Genomic DNA, 13,603 nt, shown 5'->3' with positions numbered 1-13,603 from the left:
ATTTCGTCTGTTGAGCATGGTTTAGGACTTCGCTTTGGAGCACAAATTTGAAAACTTGATACCAATTCTGGTTTCTGGCAGATTACGCTCTCTGAATCAAGCACAAAGATAACGACACTCGCTGTACCATTTGGAAGGTTTCACTTCATTCGCCTCCCATTTGACATCGCATCTGCCCCTTAGACATAGAGAGATGCCGGGAGAAACACCATGGGTATTTTGCCACATGGAGGACATTCTCATTGGCTGAGCTACCAAAGAGGAGCACAACGATGATCTTCGTACAGTTGCACGACGCCTCGCCGGAGGAGCAGTCACGATCAGCTAGGCCAAATTTGTGTTCGGTGTTCGAGAGCTCATCTACATGGAGGCCAAAATTGGCCTGGAAGGCATTTGACCGAAAAAGCCAAAACCAAGGCAATCACAGAGATGAAAGCGGAGATAAGCAGGACCGAGTTGCAAAGAGTGCAACTTATGGCAACATTACAAGCTCGGGTTGTTCCCAACCTTTCAGAGGTGTTACCACCTCTCAATCTGCCCTTGGTCATTCCAGAAAGAAGAAATTGTCTGAGATTCGTATTGCCGCGAACCATACATTGGGTTTGTTTATTTGTGTTTTGCTTTTACCGACCGGCTGCGCCGGTCTGTGTTATGTCTGCGCCAAGGGAAGCGCGTGTTCCATTCTTTCTTTGTGCCCGCATGTGTTATCTGTTGTGATAGGGAGAGCATTCCCATCTAACGTGAACAGCCCAGAATAATCTTCTTGGATCTACTATGTTCTCGATGCGAATCGACGTTTCGAGAACCACGCGCGCCGAAAGATAAAAAGCCTGCAGTGCGGACGCCGGGGCATTCGATTCGACAACACTCGCCGGTGCAAGTCAATTTGTTGACCGCTGCTTCGCCGCCTCTGTATTCTTTTGAGTTGTTAGGGGAGCACAAGTTAGCTCCAATAAACGTGTTTCTCATTCAAGACAACTGCATCGTCCTTGTTTTCGTGACATCTGGTGGGGATGCTGGGTATGAAGGGTGCGTATGAAGGGAGAAGACCCAGAAGAATGGTTGGAGAAACTTGAGCGTGTCCGGAAATTCAACAGGTGGGACGACGCAGAAACGTTCCGGCACGAGTTTTTTACTTGGAGGATTCGGCTCGCACAAGGTTCGAGAATCACGAGAGCTCCTTGACAAACTGGGCTCAGTTCAAAATGGAGTTCACGAAGACCTTTACTACCGTGGTCAGAAAAGAACGCGCAGCACTTTTACTTGAAACTCGAACGCAGCACCCCAACGAAGGGGTCGTGATCTTCGTCGAGAGATGAAGCAACTATTTCGGCTCGCGGACCCCGAAATGACGGAAGAAAACAAGTTGCGCTTCTTAATGCCCGGTGTGAAGGAGGAACTGTTTGCTGGACTTGTCCGAAATCCGCCAAAGACCGTCGCCGAATTCGTGACCGGAGCCAGCACCATTGAGAAAGCCATCGAAATGCGTGCTAAGCAGTACGACCGGAACTATGTTGGCATGGCCAATGCGAATTGCGTCGACAACTTGCGCATTCCCGAAGATAGCCTACGGGAGACTACCCGAGAAATAATGAGGGAGGAGCTGCGGAAACTGCTCCCAACGCCGCCGCAACCACAAGTCCCTTCTCTTACCGACGTCATTAGAGAAGAAGTGCAGCAAGCGCTGGGAAATCCAACAACGCCAGTAGCACCTCGCGAGCCGCAAGCCATGACCTACGCGGCTGTTGTCCATCGCCCTCGCCCACCTGCAACATATCGTCACGAAGCTCCGTACCGGCATCCCCTCTCGCCGGCCCGACCACCTGCGGCGCAACCCCCGCCCCAAGGAAGACCGACGTGTGGCGAACGTCCGACAATCGTCCGCTGTGCTACCACTGCGGAGAGGCCAACCACATCTACTGTCGCTGCCCCTACAGAAGGCTCAGTTTGCGAGAGTTCTCCGTCGACGCACCCCGCCCCGAACTGGCCAGCGCCCATCGGAGATCGAAGAGTACCTGTCCAACAACAGCCGCCGACCAGCCCGTTTCAATCGTTCGCCATCGCCCTATCCGTACCAGTCGCCGGACCGCCGTAGCAGTGCTGACTTCGCACGTGGAAGGTCCCCCAGCCCACGCGGGGGAAACTAAAGGCGGCAACTTCTCGAGGTGAAGTTGCACAACGGCGGAAAACCGAAAACCCTCCAACGACGCAACGATTCGCCGAAGACTGTGACTTACGACATGCCCTCATCCCGACGACCCGACCTAACCCTGTCGTGACTCCTGAACCCGACGACAACCACACGGCGCGACGCGTACTTGACATGACCAAACCTGCCGCGGAGACGACGACAATGACGACGCACAGTGCCCGACCGTCAACACGCACAAGCCGAGACGCGACGCCCCGACGCACCCGGAACTCGAGGAAGGCGGCGTCCGACGTCCAGTTGTCCATCGACGGCTTTGACGTAGTCGCCCTCATCGACACGGGAGCCGACTACTCGGTAATGAGCGGGTCATTCGCGTCTAAGCTGAAGAAAGATACGACAAGATGGGATGGTCCACATATACGCACAGCAGGAGGCCACCTCGTAACGCCATGTGGAACGTGCAATTCGCGCGTCACCATACACGGCACGGCGTACCCAGCGGCGTTCGTCATTTTGCCTAACTGCTCCCGCGACGTAATTCTCGGAATGGACTTTTTGACGGACAACGGCGCAATAATCGATCTGCAGACGAAGTTGATAACTTTTTCCTCCGATCACTCCATGACGCCGGAATTGAGCCCCGCACACCGTGCAGCTGTAAGGATCGCCGATGACCACGTCACCCTGCCACCCCGTGCAAGCCACGTCTACTGTGAAGGTGCTGCTCCGGACGTCGATGCTATCGTGGAGAGTGACAAAACGTTGCTTCTCGACCGCGGTGTGTCTGTCGCAAGAGGCATTGCGCGGTTTAAGCAGCGCAAATCCCACGTTTTGGTCACCAATTTTACCGAGGAGTACCAGCATTTAAACAAGGGCGCTTCAATTGCGTTCTCGAAGAAAAGCAACAAGCAAGTGACGTGATCGCAGTAGCCGACTTTGAACGCGCACCCGTCGATACTTTGAAGCTTCCGCAGCCCTTCGACGTGAATCCGGCGCTACCGCAAGAAGAAAAGAACCAGTTATTGGCTTTGCTGCGTCGCTACAGCGGGTGTTTTTCGTCGAACTCCAAGCTACGCCAGACACCTCTGACGAAGCACCGGATAATAACCGAGGATGCAGCCCGTCCTACCCGACAGTCACCATACCGCGTGTCTTCACACGAGCGCGAAGCCATCCGGACTCAAGTCGATGAAATGCTCAACGAAGACATTATACAGCCGTCGAAAAGCCCGTGGGCGGCGCCGGTCGTACTCGTGAAGAAAAAAGACTGCACACTGAGGTTCTGCGTTGACTACCGGCGATTGAACGGGATCACCAAAAAGGACGTGTACCCCCTGCCACGAATCGACGACGCCCTCGACCACCTCTGCCACGCGAAGTACTTCTCATCGATGGACCTGAAGACAGGCTACTGGCAAATTGAAGTGGACGAGAGAGATCGAGAGAAGACTGCATTCATAACCCCGGACGGCCTATACGAGTTCAAGGTGATGATGCCTTTTGGGCTATGCACGGCACCAGCAACGTTCCAAAGGGTCATGGATACTGTGCTAGCTGGCCTGAAATGGCACACCTGCCTCGTATACCTCGACGACGTTGTGGTATTCTCCCAGACTTTCGACGAACACCTTCCAAGGTTGCAGTCTGTACTCGAGGCGATCCGTACGTCGGGGTTAACGCTGAAGCCTGAAAAATGCCGCTTCGCGTACGAGGAACTCAAGTTTTTGGGCCATGTCGTCAACGCCGCGGGAGTCCGGCCTGATCCGGCGAAAACTTTTGCCATAGAGAACTTCACAAGACCGAAAGATAATTCAAAAATTCCATCAAAACGTTTCTACTGGACCAGCAGAACTCCTGTTGGACATGTAAGAAAATCTGCTGGCGCTCCCTCAGTCCATCAGACCATCAGCCCAACACCAACAAGCAAAATCAAGGTGCCCTGCCGGACATGTAGGAAAGTGTACAGGCACTCCAGCAGCCCAGTAGGCCGTCAAACCCACACCATCAGGGAAAAGGGGCAAGGTCCGTCAGGCGTGTACCAGCCTACGGGCACCGCCAGCAGCGCCAGTAAAACTTCAAACCTACACCAACAAGGTTAGCCGATATGGGCTGTTGGGTTCACGTTCGCAAACTTCAAGCACTCCAGCAGCCCGGTAAACCTGCAGGCACATTTATTAAAGCGAAGCTATTTAAAGCGAAGCTTCTTAAAGCGAAGCTTTAGTGTTCTTGATGGCGTCTGTTAACGCGAAAACGCCGACGTGAAAAAAAAAAAACAAAAAAAAAACGCTTCCCGTAGCGGGAATTCGCGTTATGAAGCCGGCGTCCATCCGATTGCTCCATTTCGACATGGTCAATGCAGCTTGGATGACTTCGGCAATCAAAGAGAACGTTCAACATCGTCGTTTGCCCGGGGGATGCATGATAACGTTCACATATTGCGTAGTCGCGGTCAAGGCCACAGAAGTTTTCTGCCCTACAAGACTATAGCAGCTAGGCAAATTGTACGCAGCCTTCTGTCGGCACTCCAACTCAGTGGTCGCTTGAATCCGCCCGACGTAAAGACCTTCATTACGCCCACGGCCGCCCGCGGCGGACGAGAGCCGTACGGAGAAACGCGGTGCTTGAGCATTTCAAACTGAGGTGGCTCGGGGTGGTCAGGTTAAACGAAGTGTGCAGTGCATTGAACGCCCTAGCGATTCTCTTCATCAGTTTGTACTCATCGGTTGTCATCGCTGCCCGTCAATCTGTTAAAGATGCCCATCAAGCCTTTTGTGTTTTAAGTTTTATGTTATATAAGCACGCTTTACAACCGGCTTTACTGATGTCTCCGTAGCGTAGTGGGTAGGGTGTCCTGCTAATGAGCGGCAGCCTGCGGATCGAATCCCACTACATTACAGTTTTTTTTTTTTTAGTTATGGAAACAACTTAATTTAACGCATCAGCTTGGTGACGCAAGACCTTGGACGCATCAAACTTCACTACTAACATTCAGGCGGTCCCTAGGCAACAACACTGCAAACGCGTTGTTATCGTGGAGCTGAGTCCGCGCGAAGTCCGAGTCCGAGTGCCCGCAAGCTTGTGAAGCATTTTCTCTTGCCGCGCTGTGGGCTTCCAAAACTGTTTGCTGATTATTAAATGCTATGAGCTGCCCTCCTTGTTGTGAAAAGCAAATACGTACAATAGCTCGACGACAGTACACGCGTTAAAAGGGCAGGGCGCTGTGTTTTTCGTCCGCGGGGGAACGGGCGTACGCTTAATCGCCGAATGTCAGCTGTCGTGGCGTGTACGCAAGTGAGCAATTTATTGATGTCTGCACATTCAACTTTCTTGCTGACATGGTACTGCACAACATGGTGCGAACTCCAGAACGGGAACGTCTTGCGAACGTTAGGCCAGCCTCTCGGCGTCGAGGGTCTGTGCTTGTTGGATGTTATTTTCGCGTTCGCCTCCGTATCAAGCCGATATATCATTGCTAGAGGTGTGACACCGCAAATATGCAGTACGGGTCGGCGCACTTTGGTTTGTGGAATCATTGTTAACAAAGAAAATATTCGTTGGGTAACGTTGCTTGTAGACGCGAGAGCAATAACGTGAGCTGTGCTGACGGATGAGGACATCATATCTCAGATCGCAAGCGCAGAAGCTGTCGCTGCCAGGCCAGTGTTGACAATAGGGGTTGGACGAAGTACTATTGCGGCCTTCTGCTAGAAACTCATGACCGCATTGAATGCTGCCGGCCCGTCTCAAGTTTTGGAAAAGGAGGGGCTTTCTGCTGCATTCGCCAGTTAAAGCAAAAACTGATGGAAATACAGAAGGCAGACTACGGATTTTTTAAAATCTAAAATTGGCGTGCCCCAAAGCTCGCCAATCTCAGCCTACTAGCTGTTGTTCTTCACTTTCGTCGTTAGTTCCAACTCTCACTAATTCATACTTAGGTGGCTTTCTTTGAGGCTTGAATAAACACCGTTTTACTGTATACACATATAAGCACCCTTTGTTGTTTGCACTCGAGGCAACCATTACATTTGTGTGCATCCTATCCTAGCAGGATGTTTTGTGTTGGTCTTATCACTCACATATGCAACTGTAACGACTCATTATGATTACGTGTACCAGCCAGTAACTACAGTATCAAGTTGCCACAAAGTTATGTAACATGTTTTGCTTATAAAGATACATCTGTGTATATATAATGCTATGTGGTGGCAGAACAGGTGAGACAATACATCACAGAGCCAGCGCCGGTTTCAGTTGAGCCACTCTATCGTCGTCGTTGTCGATGGTTTGGTTTGAAGTAAATGAAGAGGCTGGACACACGTGTGAAGATACTAGAGCACTGGCAGTTCAACCAGGCTGTGGTCTTCATCAGAGTAAGACTGGACCAGAGACAGACAAGTCAGCCAATTCATTTCATTTATGGCCCCTCATCCAGAGGACTGGAGTGCGCACCCGAAAAGTCCCGTTTACTTACGCTCAGCAAGAGAACCACCCACAATACCGCACACAGAATACCAGAAGCAGAACAATATATAAACAATCACCCTGTCCCAAATGTCCCCCACCTTTGGATATTGGGCCTCATAATATCTAAAGATGGATCTGGCTTACAAGCCCTACCACAATTCCAGCGCACACTCAACCAACTCATGCACATCATACGCCACGTCTCCAATCGTCGCTTCGGACTTTGCAAACACGATACTCTAGCATGGTCCAAGCCATTGTCATCAGCATCCCACCATGACAAGATGAAAAGAATCGAATCCCTGCAGACATTCGGCAACACATCCGCGTAGCTCCCCTACACCGAAATATGCACCCGGTTTTCAACAAACAACGGCGCACGGCTCGACCTCGCTGAATTCATAAGGACAATCATCACTTACAATGCACTCGATACACAGATGCATCGACCTACCTTCATCAGAAAGCACATGCAGCCTGTGTCATTAACATGCAAGGCACATAACTGGCAGCAGCGACCGTTCTCACCACTTCCATCGAGACCGCTGGGGAGTGTGCCATCGCCCTTGCTGCAACAACAGGCGAGGAATTTCTTACTTTTAAAACCGATTCACACACCACTTGCAGAAACTTTCTAATTGGCTGCATCTTTCAACCCGCACTGTACTTTCTTCGTCAAATAAAAAGACTACCAGAACTTAATATCATCTGGTCACCCGGCCACCAGTCCCTCCAAGGGAACGAGGCGGCACACGTTGCTGCCCGTGCTCATACACACTGGGCTGTTACCTCAGAGGTAGAAAACAACGACTGAACTACCTCAAAGCCAGCATCACTCCACACATACACCGAAATCTTATTCCTCTACAAAAACGACCGCCGTTGCTTCCCGCCACCTCATTCACAATTAACACGCAATGAAGAAACCACTTTCCGGAAACTACAAACCAATTCGTATACCCATAACACCCTGCTAAACGCTAAGTACCCCAACCAATAACCTGCCAGTGTAACTTCTGCCAGCTGTTGCTGGCACCCTATAGCACGTGGTACGAGAGTGCCAATGGACCCCCACTCTAACCCCAAATCTCAACCCTACCTATGAGCAGTGGGTGGAGCAGCTGACCAGCTCCAAGCTCTATGGCCAGTGTCGACTGGAGGAACGGGCCCGGATGGCCAGCCAGCCCCAAGGCATCTTGGAATAAGGATGCCTCTCACTGCGTGGGTGGAGGCCGTAAGAACATCCTCCTGCTCATTACGTTTGTCTCTCTCTCTCACAACAAAACACTTCCATGGGCAGCCTCCAGCCACAACTCAGAGATATCTCCCTGATTCTGGTACTCTGGCACTGCCTGCCCACTTTGGACTCTTCGTTAGAATGCAGGTTGTGATGGAAGCATGCCACGTAACACGTCGCATGCACTCTGGCGGCATCACCAGCCTACACAACAGCAAACGGGCACGTACAATTGATCTACACAAACGAAATCGTCACTCCCCAACTAGTTGGCATTGGAACAACTTCTAGAGATCTTAAATCAACCCAAAGCAAATAAGCCCATCTTAAACTGAAAGTTACCAGCCTCGAAGTGGAACTTTACGCGATCAACCCCGCTATCAATTTACTCATTTTCGACTTCCACTCCTCGCTCTTGCCCAAAACACATAAGACTTCTTAAAGCACTGTAAACTCCCAGAAACCCCGGATTTATCAACTGGTTCTCTTGGCCGCAAGTGCTCATCACCGGTCAGTGAGGCCTCTCATGTGGCTGCAAAGGCGTGCGTACACACTATACCTCCACGGTTTCCCCACTTGACTCCACCCACTCCCGTCTTGACCCCACCAGTGTAATTACAAACCAGTGTAATTACCAAGTAAGAAGAAAAACAACCTCAGACCTCCCTCTAATTTGCATCCTGTCCACTCTCACCCTATTGCCAAGTCCAGACAATCATTATCAGTACTTTGTCGACGCCAGACGTGCAACCCTCCTCCCAAGATCTTCTATGAATGGTGCACCCCATCAGTGGCTCCTTGATATCCCTATTGCTCGTGCTCCACACTTGCTGACCTTCAGCACTTAATCTGGCACTGAGCGACTCTTCTTAAAGAAGGCACTTTCCACCTCCCAGTGCCTCGTCATACACCGACAACCATACAGTATACCCCCCCCCCCCACCCCCCATGAGTGTATTTTCGCATACTTCTTTATTGAAACAGTAGCAGCAGCAGGACACAGCAGTGAATGTTCCCTTGACCTAACACATAACTTATCCCGCCTTCTCAAGGGACCCACTAAGATGAGCTCCAAGATGTCAAGAACACGAAATGTCCACCTCTCTGCTATCTCCAGCACCGTTTTGACTTTTAAGTCCGCCAAAATTTTTTTTCCTCTCGCACAGTCCTTGATGTTCAAGGCCATATAAGAGTATTCGTGGCCAATGTTGGCTTAAAACAGTTTCTTTAGTCTCCACATATCACCTACAAGATGCTCCTCTTAAGGACTTCAGGACATTTCTCTAAACATTGTTAGAAATAAATGAACTCTTCAAATGATCATTTATAGAGCAGTGCAAATGTATTTTGATTAGATTCGAGGTTACTGACAAAACAACAGTAGCTTTTCAAGCCTGACAATTTGTTTTGCTGTACTTGCATGCAGTCATGTGTAATTGAAAAGAAAATACATTTTCCAGTGATCCTTCTGGGTTATTTTGTTCATTTTGATCAACACTTCAGTCACCAATAAGGGTACATTACGTGGATTACATAAAGAGCATATATGCTCTAAAGTAATCTCAGTAAATTTCGAATACAGTTTTACCATGAAAAAATACCTATATAAAGCAATGGCTGCTCACACAAAGTTGTACCGTCACGAGTTCCCAAAAGAAAGACAAGAGGCACAGAATCTTGTTGGCATTGCCAGTCAGTTTAATTCACAACTTGCTAAAACAGAAGAGTAGGAAAGTTGTAGCATTTTACAAGAATAACTGACAAAAAAGTATAACTGACAAACCGACAAGAATAACTGACAAAAAAAAATAGTATGCAGTTGTTTTTTCATACTAATGGATATGCAGAGGGGCGTCGCTCGGCATATTTTGCGTGCGCAAAGTGACACACATAACCAACAGGATCAAATAATGGAACAGTTAGAAAATTGTAACTTAAGGCTGCAATTTCCGAACTTCTGCAATTAAAGGTCTCGCAAATGGGCGTGTGCAATTACATTTGCATACCTGTTTGCACAAACCATATTCACATGAACACAAAAATAGTGATACAACAAATGGCACACTGAACGCAGAGAAGCACAACATTACACAAACTAACTAACACAATGAATACAGAAGTACGATGGCCAAAAGCAATTTCACTTGAAGCTACAATTATCCCAACTGAACAAAGGGTCTTGCAAATTATTTTGTACAACTTGATCTGCATAATGCATTGGCTATAAATTGTAGGCACCTGAACACACAAACACCAACATATTCTTTGCATTTTAAACGATGCCGGGATAGTATAAAGCACGAATATGACATCCCCCTGCTTCACGTGCACTCATCATACTAGCTTCGTTGCACCTCAAAGCTTACGGAAATTCTGCTCATTTCTAACAAAGCCAAATGAAGAGTGAAGTAAAACAATTAAAGAAATTTTTTGTTCTGCATTGTCTGTTTGATTTCCAATGCTTGTCACGGAAATGAGAGTACTGGCTTGGACGTTTAACTAAGCTGCTTTTCTACTGCAGCCACGGCTAAACTTATACTGATATGGCAATGTTAGTTAACTCTGTAGGCTGAAAAGCCGGAGTCCTGGCATGAAAAATGGCCACTGGATAGCACACTAAATGGGCAACTACCTTTAAAAAATAAAAAAAGAAAACAGGCTATTTAATTAAATTGTTTGGTAAATTTGAGTTTGGGTAGAATTTGAGCCAGAGAACTCCACAATACAAGGCCGAAATGCATTCCCAACACATCTCGTTAAATCTACCTGACTAAATAGGGACCTAGTAATTGTGCTGCGCCCTTGAACTTCGAAACGCCTGAGAGGATTGTACTGAAGCATATGTATGCAATTACAGCATGGTGATTACAAAAGTAGTAATGAACTGAGCGACCACTATGTTCCAGGTAAATGTTTTCTTCGCTTGGTGATTAAACATTGGGTACGTGCTAGCTCAGTAGCAGAGAAAAAAAAAACGCAAAAAGTACAGAAATGGTGATAGTACCGAGAGGACATGTAGGCAAATTGAACTAATGATTTCCTAATCACCCGTCGCGAGTGCTTCGGTGTTCGGATTTTTGCCTTATTACCATGAAGAGGACTACTCTTTTTCTTTGCTGTTTGGCAGCTCAGACAAGTACGACACATTTCCAACAGAAATAAAAACACACTGTGCAAGGACATCATTGCTAGAATATAAGCAATGATTTTCTTGTGATGGAGGATGCTCGCAGCACACTGTCTGAGGCAGATCAAATGTGCAAGGGGAAATCACCATACTCTGGCAATGAAAATATATGAGACCCGAGCCAGCATATATCCCCAGCACATAACAATATCTGCCATCCTGCATTTTTACATAGCAGGAGCAGGTCTTCTTTGGGGCCAAATAATCAGCTGCGTGAATGACAGCCCTTCCAACCTGGGCACGCGAATACCGTGACAGCTCAGGTACTGCTGTATGCCTGTTCACAAACAAGTTCATGAAGCACTCTGGCATACCTACAGCATCGTGCGGCACTCCAAGTACACAAGTTTGGAACCACTTCTTGCACCCTGGGTCTAGATCATTTTTTGCAGATGCAAGGCGGGCCGGAAGTGCGATCTGCCTTTCCAATGTGTGATAAGATTCCCGCATTATACATCTTTCAGCAACTTGCACAGGAACAAACTTGGCGGCTGATACAAGACGCAAAGCCTGGCCAATACCATCCTCGAATGGGAACGTTGAGGTACCCCAAAGTGGCCCAAACATTCGCGTCGCTTTGGAAAGGTGCAACAGTTGGTGTACGTTGAATGTGAGCGACTCATCGTCATAAAGAGTGCTCATCTGTGAAACAAATGTGCAAAACAACTTCTCGGCTTCCCGAATAGCACTTTCTCTAACTACATCTGTCAGTAAAAGAAAAACTGCCTTTGCGAAAAGCGCGAAGTGCGACAGATAGCTGTCCCCTAGTACACCGGCCAAACATGGAAAACTATAGAAAAGGAGCCAATGCCGCCATTCTGTTGCTTTCCAGAAAGTGCGCTCTGACAGAGGTCGAGGCGTTCTGGAGAACGTTATAGGAGGCTTTATGGCTCCAAGCCGAGATTCCAGAAGCTTGGCCTCTTTGCCAATGTAAAAGGTTCTCCCACTATCTGCGAGCCAAAGCTCAGTGAGCTGCTTCGTCACACCTTCCAGCACACAGTGCATGTAGTCTGGAGGCAGCCCCCAGACCAAGTTGAAGCCCCTGAGCTTCATCAAAGCAGATGGCCCTTTGATCCCATCGATTCCGTTTTTAAATTGTCCTGCTCGCAGCATTGCATTGAATACACGTGCATGGGACCTCTCCGGAGCTGGCTCGCCATTCCAAGGGTACTTCATCGTGCCTGCACAAACAAAACCACACCAAAATATACCATTGTACACAGACACATATGCATAGAGTCTTACAAAAATGTTTACATGCTCTGAGGCAACTCCATTGCGGTAGGCTCCTCTAATCTGCAGGTTGAAGGAGCCCAGAATAAAGATGCTTGCAAAGACAACTGGGGCAACAATGTGGTCCCAATGAAAGCGCCTAAGCATGCGAACCTTTCAGAATGGCCCAAACTTACGGATTGAACCCTCACTGAGAGCACAACACCTAAACGTGCCCAGAAACAACTTTTGTAAACAACTACATTACGTACATTGACTTGCAATCTGCTCAATTTCAAACTGCCTGATATCCTTGGACTCCAGGATGAACAGTTGAGGAACTTCTAATCCTACATCCTGCAACTATTACTCTATAAAGCTGAGCCTTGTGCATTTGGACGAGGTCAGTAGTGAACTAGGGCAATCAGACCACAAGCATTTTCCTTACCGGACTCTGGCAATACCCTGGATCAACTCAACAATAAACGATAAACTGTGTGATCTGAGGACCACTATAAAACACTACAAACAGCTAAGAGATGAGCTTGTCTGTCCTAGAGTGTGCCTTTTAAACTAACGTCCTTTCTAAAAAAAAAAAAGAAAGAAAAAACATTTTTCACTGTGGTCACTGTGGGGGGGGGGGGGGTGCAATTCCAAGTCCACCTGTCTACCCTCCAAGTGGACCTTACATGCCTTTATTCCCCCTCTCTTTTTCCAGTGCCCACCTGAAACAATACTGTTTTTTAGGTGCGGAGTACCTTAGGACCGCACAATGTCCGTCCGCGTTCGTGCGCATAGCACTTGCAATCGCAAAAAATCACCCAGGAACTGGCAGGATTCGAGCCTGTGTCTGCTAGACCAGACAGAGTTAGTGTCAGCTGTCTTACCCATTGGGCTACAACCGTGAGTTACAACCCGAGAGTCAAACGGCTTACTCTCTCGCCTGTAACAGTACGGAGTACCTTAGGACCTCCGAATGTCCGTCCGCATCCATCCGTGAGCACACCACCATCAAGCAAAAATCAGGCGAAATTCGATTTGAGCCGTGAGTTGCAGTTTCATTTAGGGGATACTAATCAAGGTGCAAATCATGGCTCAAATCGAATGACGGTCGGGGCGCAAATCAGATGTCACTTGAAGCACAACTTGGATGTCATTTCGAGTCCGTATTTTTTGCCCCACTACCACTTTCTATGCCCCCCCCCCCCTTCCTGCATCCTGGCATCCCTGACTGAAATCCTTTTTATTGGAGGACAAATCACCCTAATAATTTTGACCATTGATCATATACACAGCAAAATGGTATTTCTAATAAAGTTTGTAACTACAACAGCTTTTCCCTGTTATCAGC

The sequence above is a fragment of the Haemaphysalis longicornis genome, unplaced genomic scaffold, assembly GCF_048455015.1.
Source record: "Haemaphysalis longicornis isolate Haplotype H1 unplaced genomic scaffold, Haemaphysalis longicornis Haplotype H1 scaffold_15, whole genome shotgun sequence".
Lineage (NCBI taxonomy): Eukaryota > Metazoa > Arthropoda > Arachnida > Ixodida > Ixodidae > Haemaphysalis > Haemaphysalis longicornis.
Note: the sequence above shows the minus strand (reverse complement) of the source record.